The following is an 18820-nucleotide window of genomic DNA, read 5'->3' on the forward strand; positions in this document are numbered from 1 at the left end:
GGCCGCTCCCAGCCACCGCAGCCTCCACCTGCTGGGCTCCGGCGATCCTGCCGCTTCAGCCTTCCGAGTAGCTGGAACTACAGGTGTGCGCTACCACGCCCAGGTTAATTTTTTGATTTATTGTAGTTGCCCAGGCGGGTCTCGAACCTGCGGGCTCAGGCAATCCACTCACTTCAGCCTCCCAAAGGCGTGGGATTACAGGCTGAGCTACTGAGCCCAGCTCACTTTTGTCTTAAATTAAGATGTCAGACTTCAAATCTCTTATTTGCAATAAGATGAGACCACAAGAGCAGAGGCATACTATATTAGTACCAGAGTCTTAGTTTTAGTATAGCAGGAGAAATACTCAGAAAAATAGGAATCAATAATTACAATATTAATCCATCTCCCCAAGGGCAATTAATCTTCGCCTAAAATCTAACATGAGGCTGGTGTTAGGAAAAACTGTTTTGATTCAGAGAGTTATCAGAATTGGAATGGTTTATTGAAGACCTGATATATCCTCCTTTTCTTAATGACCTACAAACAGAGCAGATTTTCATCTAGTATCATTACACAGAGGTTGTACCTAAAAGCAAGATGGATAAGTCAACTTAAATTCTTGGTGACTCTTCTGATCTTAAGGTTCAATGACAGAAGCATTGGTGATTCCTGGTGTTGTCTTTCTCTTTTTTTTAATAGAAAAGTTTTATAAGATATAATTCACACCATTTAAATGGTACAGTTTTAGTATATTCACAGAGTTGTATAACCCTCACAATCAATTTTAGAACATGTGCATCACCCCAAAATTAAACCCAATAGCCGTTAATAGTCACTCTCCATTTCCTTCCAACCAACCAGAATCCCGGGTGTAGGCAACCAATAGTCTACTTTCTCTCTATAGATTTACCAATGCTGGACATTTAATATAAATGAAATAATACAATACATGACCTTCTGCAACTGGCTTCTTTTATTTAGCATATGTTTTCAAGGTTCTTCCATGCTGTAGCATATTATTACCTGATTCTTTTTATTTATTTATTTATTTATTTATTTATTTATTTATTTATTTTGAGTTGGAGTCTCACCTTGTCGCCCAGGCTGGAGTGCAGTGGCACGCTCATGGCCACCCAAGCATTGACCTGCTGGGCTCCAGTGATCCTTCTGTCTCAGCCTGCCAAGTAGCTGGAACTACAGGCGTGTGCTATCACACTCAGTTAATTTTTGATTTATTATAGAGACGAGGTCTCACCAAGTTATCTGGGCTGGTCTTGAACCCGTGGGCTCAGGCAGTGCACTTGCCTCAGTCTCCCAAAGTGATGGGACTGCTGGCTGAGCCACTGAGCCCGACCCTGATTCTTTTTATTGCTGAATAACATTCAATTGTAGGCTATGCTGTATTTTATTTATTCAGTCATCACTTGATGGCCATTGGGATTGCTTCCAGCTTAAGCCATTATGAAATACTGCTATTTATGTACTAGTTTTGGGGTGAACATAGTTTTTTATTTCTCTTGGCATATATTTAAGAGTGGAATTGCTGGGTCATCTGATAACTTGATGTTTAATTTTTTGAGATACTGCCAGGCTGTTTTTCAAAGCAGCTGTGGCATTTTATGAAGGTGTATGAGGGTCCCAATTTCTTCACATCTTTGCCAACACTCATTAGTGTCTTTATTATAGCCATCCTAGAGAGTATGAGGTGGTATGTCATTGCGGGGTTGACTTATATTTCCTTGATGTTGAGCATTCTTTTATATGCTTCTCTACTATTTAATGCATTCTTTGGAGAAATATCTGTTCAAATCTTTTGCTCATGATAAAACTGAATTTTTAAAATTGTCAAGTTATAAGAATTATTTGTTTATTCTAGATACAAGTCTCTTATCAGACATAAGATTTGCAAATACTTACTTTTATTCTGTGTATTGTCTTTTTTATGATTTGATGGTGCCCTTAGAACACCAAAGTTCTTAAGTTTGATGAGGATCAGTTTATCTGTTTTTCTTTTGTTGCTTGCTCTTTTGGTGTCATATCTAAAAATTCATTGTCTAATCCAATATTGTGAGGACTATATTTAAATTTCCTTCTAAGAGTTTTATGATTTTAGGTCTTAGCTTTAGATCATGGATCCATTTTAGTATGAGGTAGGGTCCAACTTAGTTTTGTTGCATGTGGATATCTACTTGTCCTAGAACAATTTGTTGGAAAGATTGTTCTTTCCTCATGGAATTGTCTCAGCATCCTTGTTGAAAATCATGTGATCATAAATGTGAGCACTTTCTGGACTCACAACCTAGTCCATTGACTGACATGTCTATCCTTATGGCAGTACCACATGGTCTTGATTACTATACTTTTAGTAAGTTTTGAAATTAGGAAGTTTAAATCCTCCAATTATGATTGTGTTATTCTGGGTCCCTTGTATTTCCATATTAGGATTAATTTGCCAATTTCTTCAATGAAGCCAGCTGGGATTTTGATGGGGATTATGTTGAATCTGCACATCTATTTGGGGAGTATTGCCATCTTAACTATATTAAATTTCTGATCCATGAACATGGCTGTCTTTTCATTTATTTAGGTCTTTAATTTCTTTCAAAGGTGTTTTGTATTTTGCAGAGTGTATGTTTTGCACATTTTTTGTTAAGTGTATTCCTAATTGCTTTGTATTTTTTTCTTTTGGTTGTTATTGCAAATGAAATTTTTCTCTATTCATTTTCAGATTGTTCATTGTATGTGGATAGAAATACAATTGATTTTTGTTATTTGATTTACTTTTGCTAACACAAGCTGGTAGCAAAAAACAGCTAGCTATAAGAACTGTTGTTTGTTCTAATTAGATTGTGCTAATAAAATAGAATATTATAGCACAAACAGTGACTTTGTTTTATCCTGAGGACTAAAATATCTTATTGAAAAGTAGATGCATAATGCAAAGCATTTAAACATAACGTGTCCATCCCATAGATAGCTTTTGGTGCCCAAGTACCCCAGAATATGTAAATAGCATAATCTATTTCTCTCTGTTTTTAATTTTTTCCAGCAAGAGTTAATAACTTAACTACATATTCTAATTCTCTTTTTTCGTTTTTTTTGAGTTGGAGTCTCACTCTGTCACCCAGGCTGGAGTGCAGTGGCACACTCATGGCCACCCCAGTGTCGATCTGCTGGGCTCCGGTGATCCTTCAGCCTCAGCCTTCCAAGTAGTCAGAACTACAAGTGTGCGCTACCACACCTGGCTAATTTTTTGATTTATTGTAGAGATGAGGTCTTGCCGAGTTGTCCAGACTGGTCTCAGACCAGTGGGCTCAGACAATCCTCTCACCTCAGCCTCCCAAAGTGCTGGAATTACAGGCTTGAGTCACTGCGCCTGGCTAATTCTCTTCTTTCATGTTTCAACTCAGTTGTTAATTACCTGGAAGGCTTTTCCTGACTCATCTATGTATGGTTGTCTTCCTGTATATACTTGGTAACATATCATCTATATCTTTAATTATACCTATTACAACCCATAATTATATTGTTTGTTTATTGTCTCTCTTGCCCACCGAATTTAAGTCCATGAGATCAGGGACTTTCCTATATTTGTTCACTACAGAATCCCCGGTGATTAATACATAGTGGTTACTTATACAATTTTTTCAGTGGGTTTTCCAACTAAAAAAAAAAAAAGCATAGAAAACGATTAAACATGGCAAAGCAATAAACAAATAAACCGTGATATCACACTTGTGTCTGCTTTTTATGTAGTGACTTGCCTTGGAGTTTTACAATTACAAAAGATGTTTTACAATTGTGTCTGGAAAAGCCTACTGTGTTAAAAAAAAAGTGAGACTATTAAATTATCACAGTCTAAGTTCACATACACATATTACTTGACTCATTTACCATTACATTTAGTAATCTGTCAACATTTGAGAGAGTTACAACTAGAGGCCTCTAAAAGAAACCTCAAGTTTCTTGGAGTTTTTTTTTTTGAGTTGGAGTCTCACTCTTGTCTCCCAGGCTGGAGTGCAGTGGCATGTTCACGGTCACCACAGCCTGGACCTGCTGGACTTAGGTGGTCCTTCCGCCTCAGCCTTCCAAGTAGCTGGAACTGCAGATGCATGCCAACACGCACGGCTAGTTTTTGTAATTTATTGTAGAGGCAAGGTCTCTCCAAGTTGCCCAGGCTGGTCTTGAACCCCTGGGCTCAGGCAATTCTCTCGCCTCAGCCTCCCAAAGTGCTGGGGTTACAGGCTGAGCTACCGCGCCCGGCCTCAAGTTTCTATAATACAAGGGAAAGATAGATCCTTGGCATGTTTAGGTTTAAATAGTGGAATATTGAATGTGGCCATGAATTTGTTCACATCACATATCTTAGTCAATGCTAAATCTAACTTAATATCTATATCTATAATTTTGGTCGGGAACTATCACTACCCAAGTCTTCTTTACTTTTACTTCTCTGCCCACACTCCTCCCCCGACAACATTAGTATTTGATATTCTTTAGGTCATCATTTTTTATTTTAAAAATATCAATTAAAAAAGTTACTACATGAGGAATGCTATACACCCAAAAGAATTATAGGGATATGAATATGATGGGTCTGAAAGATCCACTCATTAACTGAATGCTTCAATCCTCCTATCAGCTTCAAAGCCTGGTTTCAAAGTTGGTTTCCTACAAAAAATGATCAGGTCTTGCTAATCATGGACCTTCAGATTTGCTCTTCAGTAGTTATATTCCTGGCTGTTAGATTTGCAAGTGTCTGTGCTATACATTGTGGCTGTCTCAAGAAGGTTAATGAAAGGATTTTTTAAAATTGGCATACATTTAGATTCTAGTAAATTCTAGTTGCCATGATAATATTAATCATTTGATTGTTTAACCTAACTTATTAGACATTCTGAAATCTTTCATTTTATACTGTAGTTTCTATATCCAGATCTGTGTGACTTCAACATACTCTCAAGTCAATTGATAGACTTAGTGAAGTTTAAATATTCCAAGTATTCAAAATATGTCCTACATATTTGTCCTAAGATAAATATAAAATTTTAAGGGAGTTCTGGGAGTTTCAAGGACAAGAGAATACAACTTGTAGTTATGAGCCAACACATATTTTATTTGTGATTTGTAGACACATAGGGATGCACTTAGAAGGTAGGGCCACTAGCAAAATGGTGAGCCTTTGCTGAACTTTGCAGGACAGCTGATAGCAGTTCTTGCTCACGCAAATACCATGTTAATTTGGTTTGCTGGCTCCATTTTAGTGCTACAAAGAGCAAAGGCCAAGAAGGATAAGAATCATTTATCGGCAATAAACATCTGAAGAACTTGAACTCCTGTGTTTTAGAAAAACCTAGAAAAGTTTATTCAAGAAAGATTTTACTAAATACTATTTTATCCAGGGTAATTAGAGAACATGATCAAATTTTTCCTAAAATTAAGCCAGGAAAATATATAGACAGAAGATCGAAAATTACCCTGTCTCTGAAGGAATGATGTGTTATTAATTCTGAATTTCAAGGGTTTCACATAATGCCTGGCACATTAATGTTTGATAATCATATTGAAAAAGAGGGAACATTATCCTGAAAGTAGATCGAGTACTTTCAGCTTTGACCTCATGGCATCCTATGTGTTGACGATGGTTTCAAGTGGAAATGGGGATGATGTTTTGGAGGCCTTGATTAGTAAGAGTCTGAAGTAAGCACTGTTTGGGCTAATATTTCTTTCCTTTGCCTATTTTAGGACTTGTCAGTGTTATAGTTGTGTACTGCCTGTACTGATCTATTGAGTAGATCAATCGCTTCCATATATTAAAATGATACCCCCTTGTCCTGTGTGATTTGTGTAATTTTATGTTATATTGAAATTGAACATGGGAGAAGACTTTGATATTAAGCTATAGGACTGGTGCCTTAAAATGTCAAGAATTTCCAAGGAAGAAATAACATGAACCTCCCATGATAAGCATCTGTAAACGAGAGACTAACCTCACAGATGCAGGCTGATTTCTTCCTGATAAAACTTTGGTTGATATAGAGATGGAAGGGGAAGGAAACAGAAGGAAGATTAGGAAATGTTGCAGTGGCAGAAGGGGTTACTTATTACCCCTTCCAAAATTCATATGTTGAAACCCTAATCCCTACTGTGAAGGTATTTGGAGGTGGGACTTTGGCAGGTATTTAGATAATGAGGGTGGAGCCCCTGTGAAGGGGATTAATACCCCTATAAAATGACTCAGGAGAGACCCTTTGTCTCTTCTGCCATGTGAGTACACAGCAAGAAGGTGCTATTTATGAACCAGGAAACTGACCCTCATCAGACACTGAGTCTTCTGCTGACTTGATCATGGAATTCCCAGACTCCAGAACAGCAAGCAATAAATTTCTGACTTCAACTAAAGCTACCCAGTCTATGATATTTTGTTATAGCAGTCCGAATGGACTAAGACACTTAAAGACTTGGTTGTTCATAATAAATATATCCCTAAACCAGATAAGAATCATTCTCCACCTAACTCCCTTGGCACCTTGGGAGTTAAGGAATCAATAATCTCTGAAGTTCTGCAAACCTGATAGCCTTCTCTCGCTCTCTCTTTTCTTTTCTTTTTTGGTAACCTTACCCAAGATTGTAAGATCACAGCTATTGGAAAAGGTCCTGGGAGACAAGTCTACATGCACGGCCCCTTTCCAGGTCATTTTTATTCTAATCTGCGATGCAGTTTGAAAATGACTGCATTGAGAATTCAGATTCAAACAATGTCTAATGATCAGTGAGCTATCTCCTCTTGTCCCCTAAGGAATTCCCATCACCCATTCTGATATACAAGATAGAACTTCCTCCAATGCACTTTGATAATCCAGAACTTGCAAATGCATCAGAAGATGACAAAAGTTACCTTTGTATATTTTTCTCATTGAACCAGCTGGTAAAGAGAGACTTGATATTAAATAACCTTAAGCAAAATGAGCCCAGTCACCGCTCCTGGAGCTCCCTTGGAGGGGCTCTGGCCTTGACCCTTTAATGGATGGCCTGGGACAGGGCAGAGTCCCCAGACTGCAGCACTTGCTTCTTGAGGCGGTGCAAGTGCAAGTTCTTTAGAAAAGGTTTCCAGGGAAACCGTATAACTCCTGTTCTTTTTACTAAAATTTATTAAGCACTAACATGCCTGCTAGTGCTTGGGGTTCTCATTTGAAGTCAGAAGCTGCTGAAGAAAAGTGTTTGCATGAAACACACCCAGATACCCAGAAATCATTTTATGCTTCCTTCACTAAATGTCGGCTGCAGAGAACTAAATGACCCGGGTTTATCTATGGGGTGAAAGATAAGGAGGATTGACTTCTGCTGGATGAATTGCTTTTCTTTCTTGTCATTGTGATGGCTACTAAAGGAATGATAGTGATGTTCAGATTCAACTTGTCTTCCCAGATAGACCCTATGTACATTAGGCTATGTAGAAAATGTGAACACCAGAGAATGTCGTGACATGCATTTTGTTTAATATGCAAGGAAATATTTGAGCACAAAACCCACAGAGAACTTGGATGAAATATTTCTACATCTACATACCTTCATTCATGGCCAAAGATTTTAAAATACGGTCATCCTTCAGTATTCATGGGAGAGTGGTACCAGGACCTCTCTCTGTGTTTGCTGAAATCCTGGCATGCTCATGTCTTGCAGTTGGCCCTGTAGTACCCGGGTACACAAAAAGTCAGCCCTCTGGATATGTGGGCTTTGCGTTAGTGAATACTGTTTGGTTGAAAAAAAGCTACATATAAACGGACTCATGCAGTTCAAACTCGTGTTGTTCAAGGGTCAACTGTACTTGGTCTGTTTCCCTGCCCATGCTTCCAGTGTCGCAGGAGGAGATCCCAGCAGCCATGTTTCCACCATGTGACTCCACATCTCTGCCTACGACTGACTGGCCCTGAGATGGACTCTGGACCAAAGCTGAGCCAATGCTGTTTGAGTTGGAACGCAAATGTGCTGGAAGTTTAAACGAGATCAAACCAGAGGAGAGCTGAGAGGCAACCATGCGTAACCACCTGCTCAACCCAAGGAAAGAGAGTTGGTATGCAGGGAGAGGGAGAGATTTAAGCACACACAGAAAGACAAAGTCGGAGGGACAGACTGAGAGAGATTGGATGGCTCTCTAGCTCCTGCTTCTTTACCTGGGAGGCCTGGGCTTACTGTCTGATCCCAGGATTTGCCAGAAAGATTTATATCCTCAAAATAAATCCCACTTTGTTTTTAAGTTACAGTGGTTTTCCATTACCTCCCAGGTTCAGGGACCTTGGGGTTTCGAATCATAAAATGGTAGCTATGAAAGATAAGAAAGATACGGAATCTTTTGCAGAGTCCAGCTCTCCCTCTTCTTTGTCCAGCTGAGAACTGTGAAGCCCAGGGTGGCAGAAATGGCTTGCCTTGCAGTGGAGCCAGGACTCTCCTCTTTCTGGGTTGCTTTGTTTTTGTTTTATCTTGTTTTGCTTTTATTTTGAGTAGCAGTGGTAGGATCACAGCTCACCACAGCCTCAACATCCTGGGTTCAGGTGATCCTTCTGCCTCAGCCTCCCAACTAGCTGAAACTATAGGCACGTGCTACCACGCCTGATTAATTTTTCTTTTTCTTTTTTCATAGAGACAAGGTCTTTCTATGTTGCCCAGAGGAAGCCTTTCAGTGTTGCCCAGACTGGTCTTGAACTCCTGGGCTCCAGCAATCCTTCTGCCTCAGCCTTCCAAAGTGCTGGGATTATAGGCATGAGCACTATGCCTTGCTCATTTTCCAATCCCATCCTGCTTCTAGTACTTTCTTAATGACAAGAAAGTTTAGATGCTGGCACTCTTCCCTTTTGGGCTATGGTTGTATATATAGGATAAAGTTTTTATATAACATATATGCCTTTATGATCCTTGTGATGAAGTCACTTATTTTTAAAACAAATTGAAGAAAAACGCGAATCCACAGTAATGCAAATGAATACATTTCTTTCTTTCAGTGGACCTATATGTATGGTGTTTGTCTAACTTCAACCTAAGTTGTTTCAGGCTGTACTTGTTCTGATATCCAGTAGGCCATGACAACATACCAGGGTCACCTGAACTTAGTTAACATGGGTAGAAACATGATATAGAACAGTGGTCCCCAACCTTTTTGGCATCAGGGCTGGTTTCATGGAAGACAATTTTTCCATAGACGGGGACTGCATTAGATTCTTACAGGAAGCGACCAACTAGATTCCTGTTATGTGCAGTTCACAATAGGGTGTGTATCCCTATGAGAATCTAATGTCGCTGCTGATCTGACAGAAGGCAGAGCTCTGCTTGCACACCACTCACCTCCTGCTGTGTGACCCAGTTCCTAACAGGCCATGGAGCAGTACCGGTCATTGGCCAGGGGGTTGGGGGCCCCGATATAGGAGATAAATCTAAACTTTTGACTTTGTACCACATGACCTCCATATCATATTAATTACAGAGATCATTCCCAGATCTACTTCTTGAAACGTCTCTTCTCTCTCGGCCACTAGACACTCTGTGTGAGGTTTCACACAACTGCTTTGTCTGTGCCACTCCCATGATACTGTCCTGGTCCACACTATTTTATCTCTACTCTACTCTGTTGTAGAGGTTTCCTTTCCTCTGGGCAACTTTTTCCCCCAACCCCCTATCTACCCCTCTAATCCCCCCTCTTCCCTCACTCCTTGCCCTCTCACCCCATTTTCTTCAAAAGATTTCTTCTGGAATTATTCTTACTGTTTGTAATAAGCAGGTGTTTTGTTTTGGTTTTTTCCTGCTTTGTAGTAATTTCTTCTTTTTTCCTTCATTTCAGCAGTTTTTGATGGAAAGTTGTATACAAGATTACCTTATTCTTGCATCTTCTCAATGGTTTCTTCTTTGTATTTGCCCTTTTCCTTTCCTACTTGGTGAGATTTGACTTATTGCTGAAGGATTTTTTTTGCGGTCTTTGTCCAGTTCTAGCCTAGTGATAAACATCTTTCTGGAGTGAATGCCTACATGGACAGTTGTGCCATTAACTTTTTCCTGCTCCACCTATTCAGTGTGGATGACATTTTTTTTCCTGTAAACCTGGACCACTTTGCCAATTTGTTGACCTTTGTAGCATCCTCACACAACCTGAAATTCATCATCTTTTTGGGTGGGCATGGATCAAACACTGCACTTCTGTCTCAGTTCTTTGGAGAGAAGGGAAGACAGAATCTTCCCATGAATGTGGGAATTTGCATTGAAATGCCTTTTGTGATTCTTGCTTTGGTCTGAAGTCACAAAGGGATTGAACTTTATTTTGGCCGCTGTTGCTTCAGTGATGGCTGCAAAGGAGAAAGCCATTTTTTCCTCTTTTGAAAACAGCACTTGGATTTTCCCTTACATAGCACCCTCCAGACTCCCCAGTGAATGAGTGAAGGGGTTTGGGTGGTGCTGACCCTACCTTCCTTCTCCAGGGATGGGCACTATATTCTCCTGGTCATGATGTTCACATCTGTAATGGGTGATTTAAGATATCCCGTGAGATCCAGCCTGGGCTCTGGATGGAGCCATTGAGGAAGAAGTAGTCTAGTCTCTCAAGAGGAGCCTGAGCTGTTGGCTATAAACCTCCAGCTGTTGATGCTTTTTTTTTTGGCCATATCTTTGGCAAGAACCTCCTTGAGAAAGAAATCAAGAGAAAAGTGGAGCTGAGCCATGCATCATGTATTCCTGGGCATCAGTTGAGCTTTAAGCCAGATACATCTCTGAACTTCCCAGTTAAATGAACCAATATAAGCTGGGCTTGGTGGCTCAGCCTGTAATCCTGCGCCTTTGGGAGGCTGAGGTGAGTGGATTGCCTGAGTCCGCGGGTTCGAGACCCGCCTGGGCAGCGAGACCTCATTCTACAATAAATCAAAAAAATCAGCTGGGTGTGATAGCGCATGCCTGTAATTCCGGCTACTCGGAAGGCTGAGGCGGAAGGATCGCCGGAGCCCAGCAGGTCGAGGCTGCGGTGGCCGGGAGCGGCCACTGCACTCCAGTCTGGGCGACAGAGTGAGACTCCAACTCAAAAAAAAAAAAAAAGGAACCAATATATTATATTTTGCATAAGTCAGTTTGAATTGAGTTTCCGTCACTAGCAACCTAAAGTGTACTAATTCATGACCATGTCACTATTGTCCTTAAAATCACTCATGCCTTTCTATTACTTGCAGAATAAGTCCAATCTCTGTTCAGCCTCAGGGCCTTTTATGATTTTGTCCTTTTTAGTCTTTGCTTCCACTCTTTTGCCAGTCAGCTGACACTCCTGCCATAGTGCCCTATTGGTATTTCTTGACTCACTTGGCATTTTACCCCTCATTGCCACTTCTACCCCACCCCATCGGGAATGCTCTGACCCACATGTTGAGATCCTATTCATACCTCAACACCTAACCCAAATGTTATCTTCTCTAGGAAACCTTTCCTGGTCCCTTGGTCAAAATTTACTCTTGCCACTTTTGGTCTTTATTTATGCCCCTATTATAACACATCACAATCTGTCTTGTGCTCCTAGTCAGGAGGTTATCTTTATAACCCTGCACCTTACTCCCAAGCCTAGAGCACAGCAGGCATCAGTTGATCATGATGTATCACAGATTTTCCTCTGTTATAGTCAAGTGTGCCTGTGCTTGTCTCACTACCAGACGGTACCTGACTTATTTTTCTTTCTCCAGGATCAACTAGCACAGTGGGGGCCATGCACACGGTAGACACTGAATAAAGGTCTGCTGAATAGAGTGAATTTAGCCTCAGAGTCTCCCACAGTCATTTTCATATAGGTTTGGTGGTACTGAACCAGTTTTAACTGCCGGTTTCAATGCTCACATCTGTGATTCTTCCTCCAGCCCTCAGTACTCATTAGCTGTCCTCGCCAGTTTCAGCTGCCTCTGAGTGACATGTGTTAGTGTTTGCTAAATTCTACACGAAGGCAAGAGCAAAAGCATGATTAACAACTTTCCAGGTCCTTCTGGGGCTTCTGTGAGAGGGCTCTGAATGCTGGTCATAGTTTTCTTCTCTTTCTGGTCGAGGATAAAGGGCTGTGATAGCTGTTAAGAGAGTGGCAGTCGTGAGCCTGGAACTGACTTCCCTTAAATGTTTTTTTTCCCCTCGATAGTTTCCAGTTGCTGGGATGCTTGCTACTGAACTTGCATCTTTGAATGAACTAGATCGTAGGAGAGAGAATGAGAAGAAAGAAAAAATGGGATCATCACTTTATAAAACATGGTTCTGTGGAAGCCCCCCTTCTATTATCATCATCATCACCTGAAAGTGGGATTGTCTATATATATAGATATATATATACATATACATATATGGATATATATATACACACACATATATATGTAAAGCACACATGGGCATTTAACTGTGTCTTTGTATTTATTTGTACATGTCAGACTTTTTGGTCTGAAGGTTTCCTGACAAGGCGAAACTAGCAGACTTTATACACATGGATTATTCTTAGGTTAGTGGCTGCAGCTGCTGTTTTCAAGCCCTGGTGATGTTTGTGACTGCTGTTTTTAGACTTGACTAACAGACTGACATCATCAAGCAACTACTCCATGCCAGGCACTGTGCTAAGTCCCTTCATGTACATTAATTCCTTTGTCTTCTTTCATCTTCAGAACAACTCTGAAATGTATTTGTTTTCTATTGCTGCATAAAAAATTACCCCAAATGTAGTGGCTTGAAACCATGATATTTATGATCTCATAGTTTCTATGGATCAGGAATCCAGGCATGGCTTATCAGGGTCCTCTGGCTCTGGGTCTCTCACAAGACTCGACTCAAGAGAATACCCATCATGACTCATTGATGTGCTTGTTGGCTAAGTTCTGTTCCTCATGAGCTGTTGGTTGGTGACCTCCCTGTGTCTTTGCAACATGGACTTCTCCACAGAACATCTCACACAACATGGCAAAAGGCTCCATCAGGCTGAGCTCAAGAATGCCTGTGAGATGAGTAGTACAGGCTTTATAACCTTATCATGGAAGTGATCCTTTGCCATATTTTGTACTCAAGGGGAGGGGATTATACAAAGGCATGACTACCAAGAGACTGAGATCACTGAGGACCAAACTAGACATCTACCCTAGAGATAGATATAATAATTCCCATTTTACAGGTGTGAAAATTGAGGTGTTATTTGAAAAAACAGAGATTGATGATGTATATATGTATTTCATTATGTATGATGAAAATTTACATTTCTGAGCAGTATTTCTCAGACACAGATTGGGTACATGTTTTCAACCCTCTTGTTGATTTGACTTCCTGCTCAGAGCATCTACCTCTGTGTCCTACAGAGCTTTGCTATGCAAAGTGCGGTCCGGGGACCAGCAGCATGGGCCTCATCCATGGGTTTGTTGGAAATGCAGAATCTCAGGCCCCACTCCAGACCTATGGGTCAGAACCTGTATTCCAGTGATTCACATGTATGTTAAAGTTTGAGAAACCTGCTCCAGAAGGTCTCCTTTGAAGGGTTCTCTGCTGACGTCAGGTGATCTTGTGCTCTTCTGTCTGCTAGCCCTATGAGCAGTTTGCTTTTTAGCAGTAGTGGAGAATAGTGTTCTATTCCTACACGATTTCAAAACCAGAGGAATTAAAATCTCTGAAATCAAGGTTTCCAATTGCTCTTCTTGTAGAAACAGCAACAAGGTAGGTGTGGGAATGGGGTTTCTCTAAAAAATCTAAGCTAGAGAAGGAACTATTGGCATGGATAATCAGACACAGCAGACAAAACCATAACTTGGCATTTGGCTTTCAAAGGAACAGCAGCAAAACCTGTCCAGAAACTGAGCTTTCCTAGATTATGTTTTATTTAGGCAGCATAGATGAATCTCAACAATGTTGTGCTATGTGAAGCCAGGCACAAGACCACATATTGTATGATTTCATTGATATAAAGTGCAAAACTATGGTGATAGAAAACAATTCAGTGGTTCTTAGAGGTTAGGAGAAGTGAGAGAGAATTGATAGCAAGGAGGCATGACAGAAATTTCTGGAGTGACGGAATTGTTCTTATATGGACCATGTGGTAATTTTATGGGTTTATATAATTATTAAATTGTACATTTTAAATCAGTGAATTTTATTCATGTAAATTATAATAAAGCTGATTCAAAAAAGTAAATGGGAGTTAGTAGCATTGTCGATTGATTCTAGTTTCTCTGTCTAATTTTCTGTAGGCCCAGAACCCAGTAACTCATTGGTATTGATTAGAATAATTTATCAGGTGGCCAGGCTTGGTGGCTCAGCCTGTAATCCCAGCGCTTTGGGAGTTCAAGTTAAGTGGATTGCCTGAGCCCACAGGTTCAAGACCCGCCTGGGCAACTTGGTGAGACCTCATCTCTACAATAAATAAAAAATTAGCCGGTCATGGTAGCGCACACCTGTAGTTCCGGCTACTTGGAAGGCTGAGGCGGGCGGATCGCCGGAGCCCAGCAGGTCGAGGCTGCAGTGGCCGGGAGCCTGTCACTGCCCTCCAGTCTGAGCGACAGAGTGAGACTCTAACTCCAAAAAAAAAAAAAGAATAATTTATCAGGAAAGGATGCTACTTAGACAATTTCTTGGTATCTGATGTTGACAGAGAATGGAAATTATTTCTCCCTTGAAGTCCTACTGAGAAGATTGTTAAGGTTTCCATCATTTAAAGTACCCCTAAAATCTCACTCCAAGGATAATGCCATTGAACTTTTTGCTTTGATTTCTTGGGAGTCTCCAGCCCTCTTTATTTGTTTATTTATTTATCTGAGTTGGGGTCTCATTCTGTCACCCAGGCTAGAGTGCAGTGCACGATCTGATTATCATGGCTCATGGCAACCTCGACCTCCTAGGCTCAGGTGATCCTTCCACCACAGCCTCCCGAGTAGTTGGGACTACAGGCGTGTACCATCAAGACTGGCTAATTATTTTTATTTTTATTTTTGTGGAGATGAGGTTTTGCTAGTCCAGGCTGGTATGGAACTCCTGGGCTCCAGCAATCTGCCCACCTCAGTTTCACAAAGTGCTGGGATTACAGGCATGAGCCACTGCATCAGGCCTTCAGCACTTTTAAAACAAGAATATAGAGTGAGACCCTGAACATTTTTCATAATACTCCAAGAAAGGGATTGACAGTAGTGGGACACTGCCGGTGGGGAGGGGGCACATAACGTCAGTAAGGGTGCCTGATCCCAAACCAGGCAAAGTGAGATCTAATGGGAGGCCCAAACTTCACCTGTATGGTGACCACTTATGTACCTAATCCTAAATTGGACCCCACATCTTTAAAATATAAAAAAAATTAAAAAAGAATATAGAAATGATAGACATCATTTATTGAGCATTAACTCTTGGCCAGACATTCTACTTGATGCTTCACTTTCATTATGTGTGTATGTATTTATTATTTGTATGTGTGTGTGTGTGTGTGTGTGTCTGTGTTCAAGTTGGAGTCTTACTCTGTCACCCAGACTGCAGTGCAGTGGCACATTCATGGCCACATGACCTGCTGGCCTCATGTGATTCTTCCGCCTCAGTAGTTCACATAGTTGGAACTACAGGTGTGCACCACCATACCCACCTAATTTATTTTTAATTTTTTAAATTTTTTATTTGTTTTTGAGTTGGAGTCTCACTCTGTCGCCCAGACTGGAGTGCAGTGGCCGCTCCCGGCCACCGCAGCCTCGACCTGCTGGGCTCCGGCGATCCTGCCGCCTCAGCCTTCCGAGTAGCTGGAACTACAGGCACGCGCTACCACGCCCGGCTCATTTTGATTTATTGTAGAGATGAGATCTCACCAAGTTGCCCAGGCGGGTCTCGAACCCGCGGGCTCAGGCAATCCACTCACCTCAGCCTCCCAAAGGCGTGGGATTACAGGCTGAACCACCCGAGCCTGGCTTATTTTTTATTTTTTAATATTTTTATTGGAGAGATGAAGTCTTGCCAAGTTGCTCAGGCTGGTCTGAAACCCCTGGCTTAGGGAATCTTCTTGCCTCAGCCTCCCAAAATGCTGGATTATAGGCGTGAGCCACTGTGCTGGACCTCATTATTTTATGTAATCTGCACAGTAGTTTTATAAAGTAGGTAGTACTGTACTCCTCAGTTTACAGAGGAGAGAGTGGAACAACTTGGTCTAAAGTATTTGAATTTGGAATGATCTAATACCAAGGCCACTTTAAGCCACTTTTTACTGGTTAACCTATTCTAAACTGACCCTGCAGCATCTTGCTCAGGCTTTACAATGGATGCTGTTTATCCAAGTTGCTGGCTTAAGGTCACCCTCTGTTCACAGCTATACATGCTTACTCTGCATTTCTTCTAGGGAATTGACTGCAAAGAGGCATGACAGAACTTTGTGGAGTGATGGAATTCTTATTTTTCTTGACCATGGTGGTAGTATCAGACTCCTTTGAATTTGCACAGATTACGGGAATGAAATCCATCTGTTTGCTGAAAGCCTGCAGAATGTGCCCTACCACTTTAACCAATTAGTGCCTGAGTGCGGGGTTACTTCAAAAATGAGGAATTAGGTCAGGCACAATGGTTCACGCCTGTAATCCCAGCACTTTGGGAGGTTGAGATGGGAAGACTGAGCCTAGGAGTTCGAGACCAATCTGGGCAACATAGCAAGGCCTTGTCTCTATGAAAAATAAAAAAAAGTAGCTGGGTGTGGTAGCACACACCTATAGTCCCAGCTACTGGGGAGGTTGAGGCAGGAGGATTGCTTGAGCCTGGGAGTTCGAGGTTGCGGTGGTCATGTCACTGCACTTGAGCCTGGGTGACAGAGATTCTGATTCAAAAAAAAAATTGAGGAATTTTCTTTTCTGCTTTCCAGAACCACAGTTTGGGGAGACAGAGCCCAGGAGAGATCAGGAATTTGGCAGTGGTGTGTGGCCACGGGATTTCCCCAGGGGAAGTTCTCAGTAGTCATAGGGCTGGTTGTTTTGCAGAACAGATGCTTAGTGATAGTGCAAAGGCAAGCACACAGTGAGAGATGTGAGAACCAGTGTAGCTTTGGGCTCCACACACATCTGGTGAGGGAGGTGCTGTGCAGCCATAACCTTGCACGTGGCTGCAAATGGCGGGTGGATTTCTGCCAGACAATAGGGACCCATTTCAATTCTTAAGTGTAATCAAAAGATTCTGAGTATAAGACTTCTCGGATGGGCTGGGCGTGGTGGCTCACGCCTATCATCCCAGCACTTTGGAAGGCCGGGGTGAGAGGTTTGCCAGAGCTCACAGGTTCTAGACCAGCCTGGGCAACTTGGTGAGACCTCCTCTCTTCAATAAATCAAAAACTTAGCCAAGTATGGTGGTGCGTGCCTATATTTCCTGCTACTTGGAAGGTTGAGGTGAAAGGATTGCCTGAGCCCAGCAGGTCGAGGCTGAGGTGGCTGTGAGTGTGCCACTGCATTCCAGCCTGGGTGACAGAGTGAGACTCCAACTCACACACACACACACACACACACACACACACACACACACTTCTTGGATGACTGTCCATTTGCTGGGAGATGCAGAGAAGTGCTGCTGAAGTGATGCAAATGGGCCCTGAGTTCCTTGGCATGTCCCCATGTCCTATTACATTCTTCAATCAGATCACCAAGTGCCGTATGGACCCAGACTCAGAGCCCAGCCCCCTGAGGGGAAATTCTTACCAAAGCAGCAGGCAGGAAGATTTACTCACTCATACTAATGAGCGACAGCTTGGAAAGGAAACTGACATCCATGGGAAGTGAAAATGAGGATGCTCGCACCTCCAAGGGGGACCTCAAATGTGAGCGAGAGATCAGTACAACCAGATAGGCTGCATGAGGTCTGCCGAGCTGAGAAGGGCTGTGCCAGGCAAGCCACACCTTATCAGTTACTAGACAGCACCCTTACAGGCCCTCCTTCTCCAAAAGCATTGCAATTTTAGGAGAGAAATCAAGGCCAGCCTTAGTAGTATCACAGATCATGATGAGGTACGCTCAGAAAAAGAGGAAACTTGACTGGGTGCAGTAGCTCACACCTGTAATCCCAGCACTTTGGGAGGCCGAGGTGGGAGGATTGCTTGAGCTCAGGCATTTGAGAACAGTCTGGGCAACATAGTGAGACCTTGTCTCTACAAAAAATCAAAACATTGGTTGGGCATGGTGGTAGTAGTGGAGTGTACCTGTAGTCCCAGCTATTCAGGAAGCTGAGGTGGAAGGACTGCCAGAGCCCAGAAGTTTGAAGCTGTGGCGAGGTGTGCCACTGTACTCCAGTCTGAGCGACAGAGGAGACTCTGACTCAAAAAAAGAAAAAAGAAAAAGAAAAAGAAAAGAAAATTGTACATAGTCATTTCCCCCCTTATTTTTTATTTAAAAAATTGTGGGGGTACAGTTCAGGATTAGGTACATAAGTGGTCATTGTACGGGTAAAGTTTGGGTACCCTTATTGATGGATATGCCTTCCCCCTTCCCTGGCAGTGTTCCACTACTGCCAATCTCTTTCTTACAGTATTATGATAAATGTTCAGGGTCCGCTTATGAGTGAGTACATGTAGTATTCAGATCTTTGTTTCTGTGATAGATCACTGACTATTATAGATTCTAATTCCATCCAAGTTGCCGGAAAGTTCATAATTTTGTTTTTCTTTTTTTTTTTTTAATTTTTTTTGTAACTTTTTATCTTAAATATGTGGGGTACAATTCAGGGTTAGGTATACAAATATTCATTATGTAGGTACCCTTGTTGATGAGGTGTACCCTTCCCTCCCCTGGCAGTTTCCCACTACTACTAATCCCTTTCTTTCTTTTTTTTTTTCATTAATCAGTATTTTTTATTATGGTTTTGTGGGGTACAG

The 18820-nt window shown here is 41.7% G+C and overlaps 1 pseudogene; it reads right to left on the reverse strand.

The window, feature by feature from the left end:
* Window positions 1–9848: 9848 nt before the first annotated feature.
* LOC110594968 lies at window positions 9849–10332 on the reverse strand (annotated as a pseudogene).
* Between the last annotated feature and the right edge of the window lie 8488 nt (window positions 10333–18820).

This window comes from Carlito syrichta, unplaced genomic scaffold (assembly GCF_000164805.1).
Source record: "Carlito syrichta isolate Samal-C Ts95f unplaced genomic scaffold, Tarsius_syrichta-2.0.1 Scaffold187360, whole genome shotgun sequence".
NCBI classification, from domain to species: domain Eukaryota; kingdom Metazoa; phylum Chordata; class Mammalia; order Primates; family Tarsiidae; genus Carlito; species Carlito syrichta.